We start from the raw sequence: 17,894 nt of genomic DNA on the forward strand, positions 1-17,894 counted from the left end.
AGAAGATTTTACGAGACCTTCCAACTGACATAGCTGCAGCTCAACCTCCACCTGTTGGTGAGGAAATACTTGAAGGTATTGGAGAACTTCGTACTGAAGTCGCCGATGTGAGAAAAAAACTTGCATCTAAATCCAAATCAGCAGGAGAAAGCTTAAAATTAATTGCAAGATTTAACGAAGGAGTTGTTGATATTATTAGAAATACTGAAAGAGAGGAATTACCTGAGATGATATTAGATAATATATCTGATAAATCTAATTTTTTAAAACCCTTTTATGGAAAAACAAGTGATGATAATTTCATTAAATGGATATATCGCGTATATTACAACAAAAAACAAGCTAGAGGTTCAGAGTTCAACAGACTTAATGAAGAAGTAAAAAGACTTTACAGAGGGGAACGGGAACAACCAGAACAGGGAGAGTTACCCCAGTATCAGCTTCCTCCACCTCTGCAACAAATAGAACAACAACAATCTTCTTCACCGCAGGAAGAGATGATGTTGAGATCACCTTTTGGTAAAATAAAACAGGTAACAAGAGAGGTAAAGCAAATGATGAAAAAAAAAATGAAGAAAAAAACTAAACAGGAAGAAAAATTACGTTCACTGGGTGAAGAAAGAGATCCTGACGATGATCCTCCTGGCGCTGTAGGAAGTGGTTTTCTGACTGCAGTGCCAGGAGAAAATAATTTTGTTTGTCCTGATAATATCATCAATGACGTGTCACGGTTAGAAGTTCTCATAGGAGGAAAACGTGCCGGAAATAATTCACCAGAAATAATTAATGAAGCAGCTGATATTTGTCGGCGACTATTTCAAGGTGGTATTATGGATATCGGCGTTTACCGAGAACTTATCGATGAACTTGTTGATGACTAGTTGTTAGATAAATGGTAAATAAAATAAGATGATTGTGCATGATAATCATCGTAAACCCGCACAGGTTAGAGCGGTAAACTCACGATTACCAATCTATAGTGTTATTTACGGAAATGGACTTGGTGATGTCATTCGGGGATTATTTACAAGGATAGCTCCAAAAGTAGCACCTGTAGCAAAACAATTATCGATGAAGGCTATTGATATTGTTCGTGATAAAGCTCCTGTGCAATTGTCAATGTTGCTGGTAAGGCGTTCTCGGCGATCAAAGAAAGACTAGCACGATTATTGCGACGAAAACAACAACCACCGGTGAAACTGGCAAGTACTGAGGTGATGCCTGCAGATGTTAGTAAAATAATAAATCAAGCTGCAAATCAAAAACTAGCGGCGATATCTGAAGAAGCAGAAAAAAATATAACAGCAAATTTAATAGCAGGAAGCGGTCTTCGTCGACGATGATCATCATTTGAAAAATGGTAACTATAATAAAAATGTTCAGGCGCGAATCAGACCCAGCATTTGATATGGAGGCACCTGTCCTTAATTATGAATCAGTGCGTGATTATCAATTTTATTCTTATGACGCAAGACTACCAAATCAGCGGGGGAGAATCGAATTACAGGTTCATGATACAAGTAGATATTTCTTGCCCGCTGAGGCGTTTATTGAAGTAGAAGGTAGACTTGTAACGAATGTTGTAGCTAATACGCCATATGCTGCTAATTTACGTGTTGGTTTTGTCAACAACGGGATCATGGCATTATTTAGTGGCGCCACATACATGATTGATGGAAAAAATATTGAATCAATTCAGAATGATGTCGATGTTGCTACAACAATAATTGGTCTAGCCAGATATTCTGACGACTTTACAAGATCAGCCGGTCCAACGATGATGTTTGCCAAGGATATTACTGACAGCGCTGATCATATCAGGTATGCTAAAATACGAACACCAGTAGGTACTGCAGTTGATCCACAGCCAGTTGCTGATGGTCCTGAATACGCAGCCAGACCAGCTGCTGCTTTTGATATTGTACGAGGCGATAGCGCGACTTTCAACCTAGGATTTGCAACACGCCGAGCAGCGCTGTCGGGAGATAATAGAAATTTTTCGTGTGCAATTCCATTATCTCACATCTTTGGATTTTGCAGAAATGTTAGAAAGGTCATCTTTGGAGCTAAACACACAGTTGTGCTCGTAAGAAAAGGAGATGATGATGCAATCTGGCGAGGTGCTGGTGTTGCTGATGGTAAAGTAAATATATCAAAACTTTCATTGTGGATGCCAGTAATAACTCCATCTATTACTGAGGAACAAAAATTACTATCTTTTATGGATCAAGGCGGTAAATCATTGCTATCATGGTTAACAGTAACCACAGATGCTGCTCAAAGCAATATTAATGGTTTATTTACATGGCATATAGCATCACAACAGGATGTTTCTGCACCACGACATATTTTTATTGCACTGCAAGATATTGACCGGATAAATGATCAAGAACGTTCACATATGATATTTGATAACCTTGGAGTTAATGAAGTTTCCTTACGGATAAATGGACATCAAGAACCAACAGAAAATATACAACTAAATTATGCACAAAATCATGTAGCGCGCATATCATCGTTTAATGTCATTCATGGGACGTGATCAAAATATAGATACCGGTTTGCAAATATCACAATTAGATTTTACAGGTCTATATCCGATTTATTATTTTTCACTAGAACATCTTGATTTATCCAAACAATTTGTTGTTGATATACACTTTCGAGCTCATGTTACTAACCCACCACCTGGTGGTACCTTCTACAGAGCAATTGCGGTCGTACTTAGCGATAAAGCCATGTTACTTGAAGGTGGTAGTGGTGGAATGAGGGTCGTTGATACACCGGTGGAAAATATTTAATCGTGTTATTTAGAAAAATATATTTTATATAAAAATGTCGTATAGTCATGTTAATGTTACTCTGACTCCCGGTCAGGTAAAAAAGCTTCAATCAAAAACCGAAAACAAATGCGGAACTAAAATATCACTAAAGCGAGATCATATTAGTGGTGGTCCAAACAAATTATCGCTGACAAATAATCAGATTAAACATTTCAATAAAGCCCTAGAATCAAAAACTGGAGTTCAATTCCATCTCTCCCCGAGCGCCATCAAAGACATGGTTAAAACGGATGGTATATTTCCACTTATCGCGGCCATTCCGGCATTAATAGCTGCAGCTGCTCCAGCCGTAGCAAAAGCAGCCGCGTTAGGTGCTGTTGGAACAGCTGCTGGAATGGCTCTAAAGAAAGCATCAGGGCAAGGATACAAAAAAAAGGGACGCGGCTTAAGATTGCCAGGATCTCGTTGGGGGAGAGGCCTAAGGCTTCCAGGATCACTTCGTTAGACGTTCCAGCATCAAATTTTGATTTACTTAATGCTGCTAAAAAATTAAAAATATCTGCCTTTAGAGGTGTTTTTATGCGAGATCAATTACCGAAACAACCAAACAAACTCGAAACAGGTATTATTAATCTCGATGAACGTTCCGGACCCGGTACTCATTGGGTATCATACGCGGTTGATCCACGTGGAATCATTTATTTTGATTCGTACGGGTTTGCTCCACCTGTTGAATTTATCAAGTATGTCGCACCACTTCACGCAACAACCTCTGGTTGTAAAGTTTGGTATTCAACGCTACCCACACAAACAATGACAGATCCGCCAATATGCGGCCGTGAAGTAATTAATGTACTCGACGCTATATCAAAATCATCCAGGCCGCCACATAAAGTCCTGCACGATTATACAAGCAACCGATTTGTTGCGCGTAAAGCGTTTTAAACAACGGGTCTTATTATAATGGTTGACAACTACGGAAGATCTTCTGCTAGTAAGAAAATAAAATCCGACGTTGATCTGTCGAAGTATGCGACCAAGGATGACCTTGCTGATATTATGAACCTGGCTGGAGTTGACCCAGATGAAGTTGTTATTTTTCAAGATCGATATGGTAAACTAAAAACCAGCAATATCAAATGGAATGATATAGTCCGGCGAGTACTTGGTGCAGTTACGGATAATATTCCTGTGTTTACTGACGGTGGTAGAATCAGAGATTCAAGTATGTCACTTAAAACCATCAGAGATGAAATTGCAAAAAGTGTTGCTAATCGCGTGAGAAACACCGGTGACACAATGACAGGTGAACTTAGCATGAACGGGAACAAAATAGTAGCTATAACAGCTCCAAAATCTGACAACGACGTCGCAAACAAACTATACGTCGACGACGTGGATGGAAAACTATCCACGCTGCGGGCCGAATATGATGTTCACGTAACCGGTTTTACAAGACTTCGAAGAAATTTTCAAAAAACCGATGATGCCATAAATAAGTTCTTTGGAACTCCTCCCGTCATCGATATAAAACTTTCTGATATCAAAAGTAACCTAGACACGATCAAACGAACACAGCTAGACATCGTAGCGGGAATTCCTGAGATTATCAATAAAACCAATTTGATTAAAATTCCAGCTGGAATAACTCCCGGGCATATCACAAACATCGTATGCACGGTATCATCGGGATTTGCAACATGGTCGCAGCAAAATAATACTATCAAATATACCGCAACAGTCACTGGCGTGTACAGGCTGTCTGTGTTTAGTGCTGCAAAATTTGAAATATTTACAACGTTTCCATGGCGTCATTCCACCGACAGGTTTTCCGGGGTTGTATCTGTTGTATTAAATAGGGAACCGAAGAAATATTTATTCTGGAAGCAGCTGATAAGAAATTAACCGCAACATCCTTCTGGTGGTGTTTGGAATTTGTAGCTGAAACACCTCAATTGGTTACTGCATAAAAATATATATGGACGGTGCACAATACAGATACAATCAAGCGCGTGAATGGCAGGCGGCGCTAAAAGATCAAGTCGATCAATATACAGTAAAAGTAAAAAAATATCGACGACGATTGGTTATCGTTGATGTGATTGTTTATTCAGTATCCGCTGTTGTTGCTGGAACCGGTGTCATATTATCAGCGTTGACAACGATGGCACCAGTAGCTGTAACTATTTGTATTTCAGCAGCAACAACTATTGCAGGTGTGCTTAATATCATCACAAAAAAAATATGTACCTGCACGAACGAAAAATTATCCGATTACAAAATAAAATTACACACAGCGACGGTAGCATACTCGAAATTATCCTCGTTGTTATCAGCGAGTCTCAGTGATGGAATTATATCTGATTTCGAATTTTCAATGATGACCAAAATATACGACGAAAGTATCGGTATTAAAGATACAAGTATCAATAATGACAGAATTACTCCAGCAGATCGTGACCAACACAACTCCGCCAAAGATAACGATGATCTCTGTAAGTTCAATTAATCCTGAATTTAGTGTTAATTTTCCTACTGCAATTCCAGTAAAAGAAATAGCACTAGCGCAATTACGAGTATATTACAGCTGGCCAAATATCAGATCAAAATCATTTAATGGTACACCAGCAAATAATTCGCTTGTATTTGCTAGTAAAAATAAACCCAATGGAACACCTGACTGGGTTGTTGTTGGAATACCAACTGGCAGTTACGAGATTGAAGAGATCAGTGAGGAATTTCAACGTAGAATAAAATCAATAACGGGAAAAGAAGCAAAAATATCAATTAATGTTCATGAACCCACCCTGTCCTCGACGATTGAAATAAACTTGCCTGATTATGCCGTTGATATTTATCAATCTTCAATCAGATCCGTACTAGGATAGCCTGAAATTCCCCCGGTGTATGAAGGACTACCAGAACCAACTCGGGATGATTTTACATCATCAAAAAGTTTTCATCATGATATTAAAATAAATTCAGAATGGTTAGATTACATAGAAGTAAAACCAGAATGGAGGGGGAGGGCACCTGTATATGATCCTAGAGCTCTTTTGTATAATCTTAATGAACGTGTTATTGCTTTGAATATTGATTCTATATTTGCTTCAATAACCTTAGACCATGAAATACAGGTAAATAATTTACGTGATAGTTTTCAAGAGTATTTATTTGATTCAACATCTGCGCGCGATAATATTATTAGGTACATAGAAGTTTTAAATTATATAGTTAATTCTTCTGAAGTTATCTATAATAGAATTAGAGATATGGTTCTTAAGTCATCAAGCGATTATAAAAAATCCTTCGCAGCCAAGTACAAAATACCCGAAGCTGATATTGTAACGTTTAAGTTTCCTGATTATAATCCGGATAAATTAAGAAAATCTGTCAATGATGTCATTGATGAGTTTTTTCCTAAAATACATGATGCATGGAGAAAACTAGCACCGTATCCAACTGTTCTTAGATATGATAATGATCCACATGGCGGCGGAAGACACGTATCTCCGGGAATCGTTAATATAACACCGACGGTCGCGGTCAATCTGGTTTGTGACGTAATCGATGGCAGCTATCAAATAGATCTCGGAAGATCAAATCAAGCTCAACAAGGATACATCCTGTACACGTTCACACCACAAGTTCCCCCTGGAAGTTTAATCGTGCAAGAACCAACTAATCCTGTGTATTTGCGGTGTCACAATAATATGTTAACACGAATCAATTTTAAGCTCACAGACCACCTTAATCGCTTAATTGACATACGTGAAGAAGAACTTGTAATAAATCTGTATGTAAAGTCGTAAGACTTTTATCGTAGATCTTTATGTAATGGAGGGTTTTTACACACGAGGATTTCTTAACAGTTAGAAGAACATTTGTAACAGAGATCAGACTCAAATTCGATCAACTTAAAAAGAATAAATAAAAAAATATTTTATTATTACTGGCACAAATTTGTGTTTGGTACAAATTAATCGGCCTAGGCAGCTAAAAAAGCTGGTCGATCAAAGTAAAAATTAAAATTTCTATCACAAAAAAGATAAGATTTATTAATTTTCCTGGTTTTTATTATTTTTTTTACTGAAATTGTACGAATTACTTGATTTTGACTACCAACTACCCCGTCAGAAACATAAAAATGTACGAATTACTTGATTTTGACTACCAACTACCCCGTCAGAAACATAAAAATGTACGAATTACTTGATTTTGACTACCAACTACCCCGTCAGAAATAAGAAATTCTAACTTTGTCAAAATGTTCCTAATAAATTTTATTTATTAATAATATTATTTTTACTGAGATTTTTATTTTCTTTTACTAAAATAAAACGAAATTGCACAATTTTCCTGATTTTGACTACCAACTACCCCGTCAGAAATCAAGTAATTCGTACATTTTTCTTTGATTTTGACTACCAACTACCCCGTCAGAATCAAGTAATTCGTGCATTTTTCTTGATTCTTCAGTAAAAATAATATTATTAATAAATAAAATTAATTTATAATAAATAAAATTTATTAGAAACAATTTTGACAAAGTTAGAATTTTCTTGATTTTGACTACCAACTACCCCGTCAGGATCAAGTAATTCGTGTATTTTTCTTGTACTTTGTAAAATAAATATCAATTTTTTCTTATTTCTGACGGGGTAGTTGGTAGTTAAAATCGCGTATTTGTGAAAAAATATTATTTTTCCCTGATTTTTTATTCATTTTTTTGCCGCACAAATTTGTGTTTGGTACAAATTAATCGGCCTTGCAAAAAAAAATATTTTTTTTTCTGAAAATTTGATCATTTTACACTACAAGTGGTCAGCGTTGACAGGGACCCCAGTTACCAAAACTTTCATTTTCATTATCACCAGTAACGAAGTTACTTTGGATCGTTTCACCAGTAACGAAGTTACTCTGGATCGTTTCACCAGTAACGAAGTTACTTTCTGACATAATTTTTCTTAATTGTCTTATACGAGTACTAATCGTTTTCTTTGCCTCATACTCGTGGGATAATAACGATTTAATTCTTTCTACGGCGGCAGAGAGAGGAACGAACTCCTTCACATGATCATCTTCTGCGGTAGCTAGCGACTGAAACATTGCCGCCTGAATCCGCTTCATGAGCTTGTATTCAGATGATAGTGTGTGTGTCCCCTGGGTTTTACGTTCTTGTAAAATCTCAAAGTCAGAAACTATTTTTTCAGGATTTAGTTCATCAGATATATTAATTCCATCTTTTTTCAATTTTTTAATAGCAACAATTACATCATTGATATTTTCATGGTTCATTATATAATATATAAATCTTTAAAATAAAAAAAAAATATCCCTAGAACCCCTATCGAGTGTTTAGCGAGTTCGTCGGGATGTTTCAAGGACAGCACAATCCTCATTAAACTCGTAGCTTGCCACCGCAATCTACCAAGTTTAGAGGATATGCACATAACATATAACTAAGGACAGCACAATCCTCATTAAACTCGTAGCTTGCCACCGCAATCTACCAAGTTTAGAGGATATACACATAACATATAACTAAGGACGGCACAATCCTCATTAAACTCGTAGCTTGCCACCGCAATCTACCAAGTTTAGAGGATATACACATAACATATAACTAACTAAGGACGGCACAATCCTCATTAAACTCGTAGCTTGCCACCGCAATCTACCAAGTTTAGAGGATATACACATAACATATAACTAAGGAAATGGATATATACAATGAAATGGTTATATACAATGAATGAAGAGCCCCTATCGAGTGTATTAGCGAGCTCAGATTATGAATGAAGAGCCCCTATCGAGTGTATTAGCGAGCTCAGATTATGCATGGACGGCACAAACATATAACTTAACTAAGGACAGTACAAACATATACGCTCAGCAAAAATCCCACCCACAATAATTAATCCAGTGGGTGATACGAAAATATGTATCAACCACAAGTCAATATTGTGGTTGAATTTTGCTGAGCGGGGGGTTTTGCGGTTTCCCCATTATTATAAAAATCGCAATTATGCGCACACCACCGACAAATTGTCAGCCATCCTGGACCGCGAGCGTCACAGTCCAATACCATACTGATTGAGCTATCAAACCTTGTTACGAACATATGTTTTGGAAGTTAATATATAGCTAAGGAACCAATATTTACACTAAAACAGCGGTTTCTGAATAATAACAGTTTCTGTATTTAACAACAGTTTCTGAATATTAAACAGCGGTTTCTGAATAACAACAGTTTCTGAATATAAAACAGCGTTTTTCCTAAGCAGACTGCGAATCAATAATAACAGTGGCATGAACACACCTGCAGATCGATTACCATGACAACGGTTTCTGTTCTGTACCTGTATTACAGCTTCCTTGCGGATCAATAACATTATCATGATTTCTCGTAATGTTGTATGATGGGAAATATTTAAAAACCATAAATAATACTTCTACGAGTAATTAATTACGATGTAATTAGTTAAACTGACTAATTACGATCATAAAAAATCAAAAATCTACGAAGAAAACTATATATTACAAAGTAATCTCCCTTTTATATAATCAAAAATTCAGTAGTGTATGGAGGACATACTGTGACATAAATTAAAAAAAATTAATTCAATGTGGTGATGATAATTATTGATACTGAAAGGTAATTTTCTGTTTATATTTTTCGAGAAAGCGGTTTTATATATATTTTCTGCCACTCTTTGTACTGTGAATATCAAAATATTTCGCAGCAGAAGATATTGAACGAAATATAACTTTTTCGCCAGTTTCTGTGTTTGTGGAAATTACCGCCCTCTTTCCGATTGTCTTACATCTTCCTGTATTACCACATGCAGAGTTCACGCTTTGTGTGACAACACGAAGGTTGGATAAATTATTGTTTTGAGGATTTCCATCAATATGATCAATAACAAGACCGTCATTGATCATCCCATTATGACATTCATACGTAAATCTATGACACAGATAATGTTTCTTCCCAACAGTAAATATGAGATAACCAAAATTATTAATATAACCAACTTGTCTCTTCAACTTGCAGTGTCTGATGATACCATTAATATTTGATTCATAGTTTGTTATGACAGGATGTGGGATAAATATATTTTGCTCCATATATGCAATAATATTATTTGTTTAAATCATTGTTTGTCTGAAATCTTGATATATAATCCTCCACGGATTTTATAGCGTTTTCACCGCTATTATTTTTTTTTGTCATAATATCTTTCAAGTTCTCTGAACCGTTTTCCGCCGCACTTTCCACATAATTCTGTTTTTCCTCGCACTCCAATACCACACCGCAGACATGGTATTGGTCCTAGACTTCCTCGTCGTATGTTTTGTGAGTGCATCCAACAAAATTCCTTTCTGCAGGATTTGTTGCATCGATTTACTGAGCCGATCATCAACCATCTGCATTGAGACATTGTATATATAATATTTTTTATTTTAAATATTTGTTTTAATTATATGAACGAGTTTGAGAGATTATCCCAAACTAGGCCTGTTAAATATAAATTCAACCTCGACAGATTATCTTCTGACTTGCCAGTGCGAGATTTGGTTGATCCGAAAAATAAAAGTTTGATCTCGAAAATTCACGACGCCAAGAAAGAATTTTACACGGATGGTGCATCTCATACATGGTCAACGTTCAAGATTATACGCCATGACGGAGTCAAGAAAGCTGACAAAGTCAGTGTCGACAAAGTCACGGACGCCACAATGAACAACAAGCGAGCGGCAACTATCATTAACTACATCGCTGAATACGACTGCGATCAAAAATATTTCTTCAGAGTAAAATTTATTGTGTTAACAGAAACAGATAGTTGGATTATCCGTGACAAATATGATCCTGTCCTTGGCAATAATAAAACTGTCATATTAAGTAAAAATTCCAGACCGGGTCTACTGACGGGTATTGACAAACAGTATTATGAGCGAGCATATCCTGTAACAGCGGTTATTTATGGAATGTATGAGATAAATAAAAAACCCAACGTTGATAAACTAGCGCCGATGAAATTTTCAAGGTTAAATTGTGTAGCCGAACGAGTAATAGAACACTTTACAAACGCGATGCGTGGAAATGGATTAACTGATTTAAGGCGTGAAAAAATAAACTCGTGGGCTGATTCAGTTAAGGATACCGGTGCTACAATAAAAGATGTTGCTGAGTTAGGAAAAATATTAAAATTTCCAATAACCGTAGCGACAATAACGGGAGAAGTACTGTACCAATCGAAATATAAATCGAAAGGAGCTCCAATAAATATTATTGATCATAACGCGCACGCATGGACTAACGCAGTAACAATATTTCCACGTGATCGAACTGTTAGATTTTACCCCACAGATAATTCTGATGGAGGCATGTTTGATTTCATCAACGAAATAAGTAAAACCGATCCTGTATCGGTATGGTTATTTAAAAGTAATGAAGAAGGTGAATTTGATTAGTTTGTCAAACCAAACGGTGAAATATATCGCACAGAATCCCTCCATGACGAGATGAAAAATCTCGCGGAAAAGTTTTTACAGTGCAAGCACGCGGAAAATACTGACAAATTACTAACTAATTGTTTTACCGTTCCATCTGTTGCGGCTCATTTCGCCAGAGAAAGAAATTCATGGAAACCAACACGATTTGATTTACTCGAGGACGTACGCGCAAGTTGCGTCGAATACGGACATGGCGGATTATGGAATACCAAATACAATTACAATGATGTTATTTCGGTTGATATGGTTGCATGTTATCCAGGAAGTTTTCTGGGATACGGAGATTGTTCTGTGTACTTTGAAAGATTTGGTCACCCAACAAACGAGATGACGCGAGTGGCAATTAATGGACCATTACCTGATTTTGATCTGACTGGATTCGCCTGTATTGAATCATTCGAGTTTAACGAAAATCTTCACAAGATTTGCTATGTTTGGTTTGGTAGACATTTTTGTGAAAAACGTTGGGCACCTATAGTTTTGTTGCGATATATGCTAGATTGTATGATACTGACATCGTTGGTGGTCAGTGAGGCAATTATATTATATCATGCACAGACCAAAGTTTGGTTGCCCATGTCAGATTCTGAAGTTATTAGCGAGTTTAAGGAAAAATATCCTGATATTTCCGAAGATGATATTCCTAATAAACTCAAAACCGCAAAAGATCTCGGTAGAAAAATTATAGGTAAATTTACTCAAGGTGGTGCATATGATTATAAAAGACATCACGCACGATTAATTCTAGATGATGCCGAGTACGATTTTATAATCGCTGATACAACAGCGAGAAATATATTTGTAAATCGAGAAAGTGTTTATTTATCCGACGGAACAAAATTGGGTACGATCGTTAGTTACATAGATGATGTCTCCCCACAATATACTCATCTAAGATCTTCCATGTTGGCTTATGTTTCTATAAATTTATTATCGATGATTAATAGATTTCCTGAGACCGCAGTCAGAGTCGCAACAGATTCGTTTTATATTTCAAGTAAATATTTAGAACCTGTTATGAAATTTACAAGTAATGATGAACGATGGGGTTCGTGGAGAATAAAAAAGGAACTATTACACAATTATGCCGAATCAGCAGATGTTCCAATGAGAGATTTTTATCGTAAGGGTAATACAATATCAGAAATGTCGAAAGCACCATCGTTGAGTGATCCAATAACTAGATATAAGACAGTATATCTCAATGGACCTGGTGGATGCGGCAAAGCAACTCGAACGATTAATGTTTTTAGAAATTCAGATATAATCGTGCTGACACCCACACATAGACTTGCACGTGAGATGAAACAGCGGCAAGTACAATCGTGTACGTATCATAGTTTCTTTCGGTGGCGCGGAGATACATGGACTCCTGAACGGATGGGAGAAAAATATATACCTAAAATAATTATTTGGGATGAGATATGCACGGTCTCATTGGATACATTAAAAAAGTTTCTTGATTGGTTGTTGACGAAAAATACCGCTATAATAATGTGTGGCGATCATGGTCAACCGCCGCCTTTTGTTGGACCATCTCCACATGATTGGTTAAAAAATTTCGTTGATTATTACGAAGAAATAGATGATGATCATAGAGCTCTCGATGAAATTTTAAAGGAATTTAAAAAATTAATCAGATTACAATCAAACAAAATTCAGTGTGAAATAATACGTGGAGTGATCTCAGAGACCTCAATGAGTGATTTTTTGAAATTATGGAGACCCACCGATTTGATCGTAGCAAGTAGAAAAATAATCAGAGACGCTTTACAACAGCAGTTATTTCAACTACATAAAGAAAAACACTCAGAATTACCCGTACCGTTGTGTTATAGACCATCAGATACACGAAAACAGAATATTAATGTTGATATTCCAGGACCCTTGACAGAGTCAAGGAAACAGAATCTCGTATTAAATGATATTGTCGCCGTTGATATCGGTGTGGTCGAAGATGCAATACACGCTGACAAATCTCCATGGGTGTTGGGATACGCTATGACAATCCACTCGTCTCAGGGATTAACTATTTCTGATACACGAGTCTGGATTGTAGACGATCGCATCGAGTGGTCAAATTTAGTTTATTTAGCGGTATCGAGGGTCAGAAATATATCTCAATTACGTAGAATTATAATTCCTGAAATCGTTGATAAATTTAACATCATCGATGATGATATAATAAGAAAAAAATTAATCGGATACAAACAATCTGATAAAAAAAATAAACGTGACTTTGATCTTGATGTTGAATTTATTATTGAGTTAAAACAGCAGCAGAATAATCATTGCGCCAGTTGTAATTGTATAATGTTATGGCGATATTCGAGTAATGATTCAAGACAATTTACCGTAGATAGAAAAGATAATAGTCGCGGTCATACACGAGAAAATACCATGTTGACCTGTCTTGAGTGTAATCGACGTAGAGGCGCCAGCGCCTTGGGTGCTAGTTAAGTGATCGAAATCACTGAAGTGATTTTGGTGGTAGTTGTGTATCCGCGGGAATTATTTGTAGTTGTTCACGTGTAAATCCACGTTGAGGAGCGGCCGAATCTAATCTGTAGATTGCAGGTCTACCTGAGGATCTTGTCACGGTAGATATTTTGTGTGTGGTAACACTCCAAATAGGATCAGTCGCTCTTCGTTTACCACCTTCAAGTTCACCAGGCTCATATAAATATCTAACTGTAACATCACCTAATATTTTTTGTTTTTCAACATCTTTTCGTTGTGTTGGTATATTTTGTTTTTGTAATTGCATTAATGGGTTTCATGTTGGTTGTTCGTGTGATCTCATTATTTAATGCAGCTATCACGCTTGGTAATCTTGCAACCCATTCGCGAGATCTTTTATCCTGAATAAATTCCCTCGCGTATTGATATCCAAATAACCGCTCAGCAGGTGTTCGATTAAATCGCTCAACAATTGCTTGAGCACGATGAATTGCAGTATGACCTCGTCGTATTTTGGTATTATGTCGTTTCATCAGCGATGATACTAGACCAAGAAATTCCTTACCAGGATCAACCTGTAGTAGCTGTGGCCATCGCAGACCACCTCGTGGTCCGAGTCCTCGTTGATAAATTCGTTCAAACGCATCGGCTACTTCAGATGATGTTTTCGCTGATAGCGGCTCTGCTTCTTTATATCTACTTGCAACATCAACTACGGTTAACGCGTACTTGTACGTTTTTCCACGCACAGTATCATGCGGTAAAAACAGAATATCAGCTTGATGAACTTCATTAGGAACACTGACATCGAAATACGCGTACTGAATTTGTTTAGGACGTGGTAGATAAATTTGCCATATTGCTTGTTTGGATAACCACGCTTTAGCAGTAGAATGTTTAACCGCTGCTGCATCAGCGAGTTTACCAATTGCTGCTTTGCCTCTCCAGTATCCAACTGGTGAATAATAAATCGATTCCATTATTAATTACCAGCCCCAAGCGCTAATTTACCTTTCATCGAGGATCTTACTAACCAATTAGCTAATGATTCTCTAATATTTTTATTTTTTACAGAATTTAATGCATGAATTAATTTCACATCTGCAATATGCCTATCTTGTAGATTTTTACTCTTGTAAGCTACATCATGAGTATGACAAGCTCGATCAATAGCATTTATTGGTTCCTCGCCTGGTTTTGGTTGATCCTGATTATCGAGCCTGATATCGAGTCGAGTACCAGGACCGCAATAATTATATCCCGGTAGATGTTTTTCTCCACTGTATTTAGCCCATGGAGCACCTGGAAACTTTGACATCAAATTAGCAATATCACCACCGCGCTTATTAGGTAAAAACGAAAATTTCCTTCTACCGCATATAGAACATTTTCCACCGTACGCTATTTTTTTATTTTTTGTTATAACCGTAGCTAAATCAGTGGTTGGAGTTTTAACTTTACAGCGTAAACAATATAAATTCATGTTATAATATATATGGATATAATTGATTTCTCAGCAACTCGGCAGCGAGAGCCAGTTAAACACCATCCTGCGCTACCGAACTCCATCAGAATGATCATCATAGGACCATCTGGATCGGGTAAGACGCAATTATTACTTAATCTGATAATGAGATGGTTGAAATGGGATAAATTATATTTAGTAGCACCATCCGTTGATGATCAACGATGTTATGATGTGCTTAAAGATTTCAATGAAAACGCACGATTACTGGTTGAAGATAATGATGTTATAGAGTTTATAACCGATATTAATGAAGCGCCATCCGTAGATTCCATAGACGGATTTATTAATAATTTAGTTGTATACGACGATGTGATGCTAGATAAACAATCAAATCCAGCCAGAATATTTTCCCGAGGGAGACATAAAAATACAGACGTGATCTATGTTACTCAACGATATACACAAATTCCGAAGGTGATCAGAGACAACTGCAACATTTTAGTTGTGTTTAATGGCGCAGACACACACACACTTAGAAATATTCATCAAACTTGGTGTAGCGGTGACATGGATATAATTAAATTCAAAACTTTCTTCTCACGAGCGCAAGCTACTCCACATGGATTTATAACAATAAATCTACATGATCCAAGAACAAGATATCGTGTGGGTCTTGATAAAATATTTGGGTAACAGGGCAGCAGCAGAGAGGGTACCTACCAACGTTGGTCGTCAAAAAAATAAACAAGAAATAAATAAACACGTAGAGTACTTTATTTTTTCAGCTACTATTTCGAACTGAGGTTTTATTAGTACAATCGGTCATTACAGAAATAAAACATCTCAAGGAAAAGTTCATTTGTAAAATCTTGACCTTTCTACGAGATGATTTTATTTGTTTGTTTTATTTGTTTTGTCGGAATTTTATGGTCTGTTCACCCTCTCTGCTGCTCCAAGTGAGAATAATAAGGAAAAAGTGCAATTCTGATAAGATATATACACCTAATTGGAAAGAGGTAACGTTTGTAGTGGATAAGAAAACTAAAACAATGTCACCTACACACTTAAGCATGCAACAGAAGGGCAGATTGAACGTTCTTACTACGAGTAGAGGTTACAATATAACTAGCCGGGATATGTTCATAATTAAAACAGCCAACTCGATTAATGGTAAAAAAAACAAAACATTATATCGTAAAATGGTTTGCTTATTCTGATAAACGTAACTCGTGTATCCTTACGGCAGTGCGGACATAGTTGCATGACTTAACCCTTCCTAGATAAATCAATCATACACCTATGATACGTTTTCGCCGGTGACTGGTGTACTCTTAGCTGCATGCTCTGGAATCCCATGACTTAACAAATACGCTTATTCACGTAATCAAACTGACAAAATTATGCTTCTATCTGGGCCTGAGTCTTAAAAAAAAATTCTTTAAGCAAAATTGTTGTGTGTTTGACTTAATTTATATTTGATTTTATTTAATTGTTTGCTGTTTGTTTTAATATTTTTTGTTGCTTTTTTATTCCATTACATGCAATTGTAATGTAATTTTATTTACCAGACATTTTCCAGAAATTCAGTTCAGTGTTTCAAACCTTATATCTAAAGCTTACCTAGTTCCTAACCTTAATTCATGATTTAAAGTAAACAACCTTTTCTATTTTTGTGTTGATTCAAGTAATGCTGGGATTGGAGCAGTATTGATTCAAGAAGACAAAAATAGTGCTGATCATTTAGTGTGCTATTTTTCAAAGAAATTAAATAAGCACATAACAAATTATTCAACAGCTGAAAAGGAATATCTGGCTTTGATATTGGCATTAAAAAATGTTGAAGTTCACATTCGTTCAACACATTCTTTTTTTATTGTGTTTAGTGATCACAACCCCCTTACTTTCATTGGTACAATGAAAAATAAAAATCAGAGACTATTAAAATAGAGTTTGTTGTTACAGGATTATAATATTGACATCAGGCACAGAAGGGAAAATATAATTTAATAGCAGATGCACTTTTCCATGTATGTGTGAGTGTGTGTGATTTGGATTTTTAACGTAGCTTTAACAATTGTTCAGTCGTATCACTACGATATCTGCAGTGTGGCAGTTTATAGTGATGTTAGCACTGGGGCATCATGACGCAGATATGTAACATGATGTCCTACAGAGTTACATTATCCTGACACCAGGCCAACCAGTTCTAATACTAACATCTTAATGTTGAGTGCCAAGTGAGGCAGCTGTTAGAACCATTTTTGTAAGTCTTTGGTATGACTCGGCCGGGGATCAAACCCACGACCTCCAGCATCCGAGGCAGATGCTCCTACCACTAGGCCACCTTTCCTGTGTATAGAAATGTATTATTTTATGCACACTGTGTATAATTCATAAAAAGTTCTTATGTTTTTTTTGGACCTCATGTATAATTAATCTATGGTAATGCTTTTCTTTATGATACAAATTATTATTTTCCTTTATGGGGGAAGTGTTATGTATATTTGATTTTATCTATACTTCATTTGATTTGTTTGTTTGTTTATTTTTTTTTAAATTCTATTCCATTATATACTAGAAATTCAGTTCAGTTTTTCGAAAACCTAATATTAGAATTTGCATCTATAGCTGACCTAGTTCCTAACCTTAATTCATGATCT

At 36.3% G+C, this 17,894-nt stretch overlaps 1 protein-coding gene across 1 annotated transcript in view; it reads left to right on the forward strand.

Annotated features, from left to right (window-relative positions):
* The window catches only part of LOC149789803 (uncharacterized), a 70,569-nt gene that overhangs the window by 34,094 nt on the left and 18,581 nt on the right, over positions 1 to 17,894 (forward strand). The window lies entirely within an intron of this gene.

The sequence above is a fragment of the Sinohyriopsis cumingii genome, chromosome 10, assembly GCF_028554795.1.
Source record: "Sinohyriopsis cumingii isolate HCF-2022 chromosome 10, ASM2855479v2, whole genome shotgun sequence".
Lineage (NCBI taxonomy): Eukaryota > Metazoa > Mollusca > Bivalvia > Unionida > Unionidae > Sinohyriopsis > Sinohyriopsis cumingii.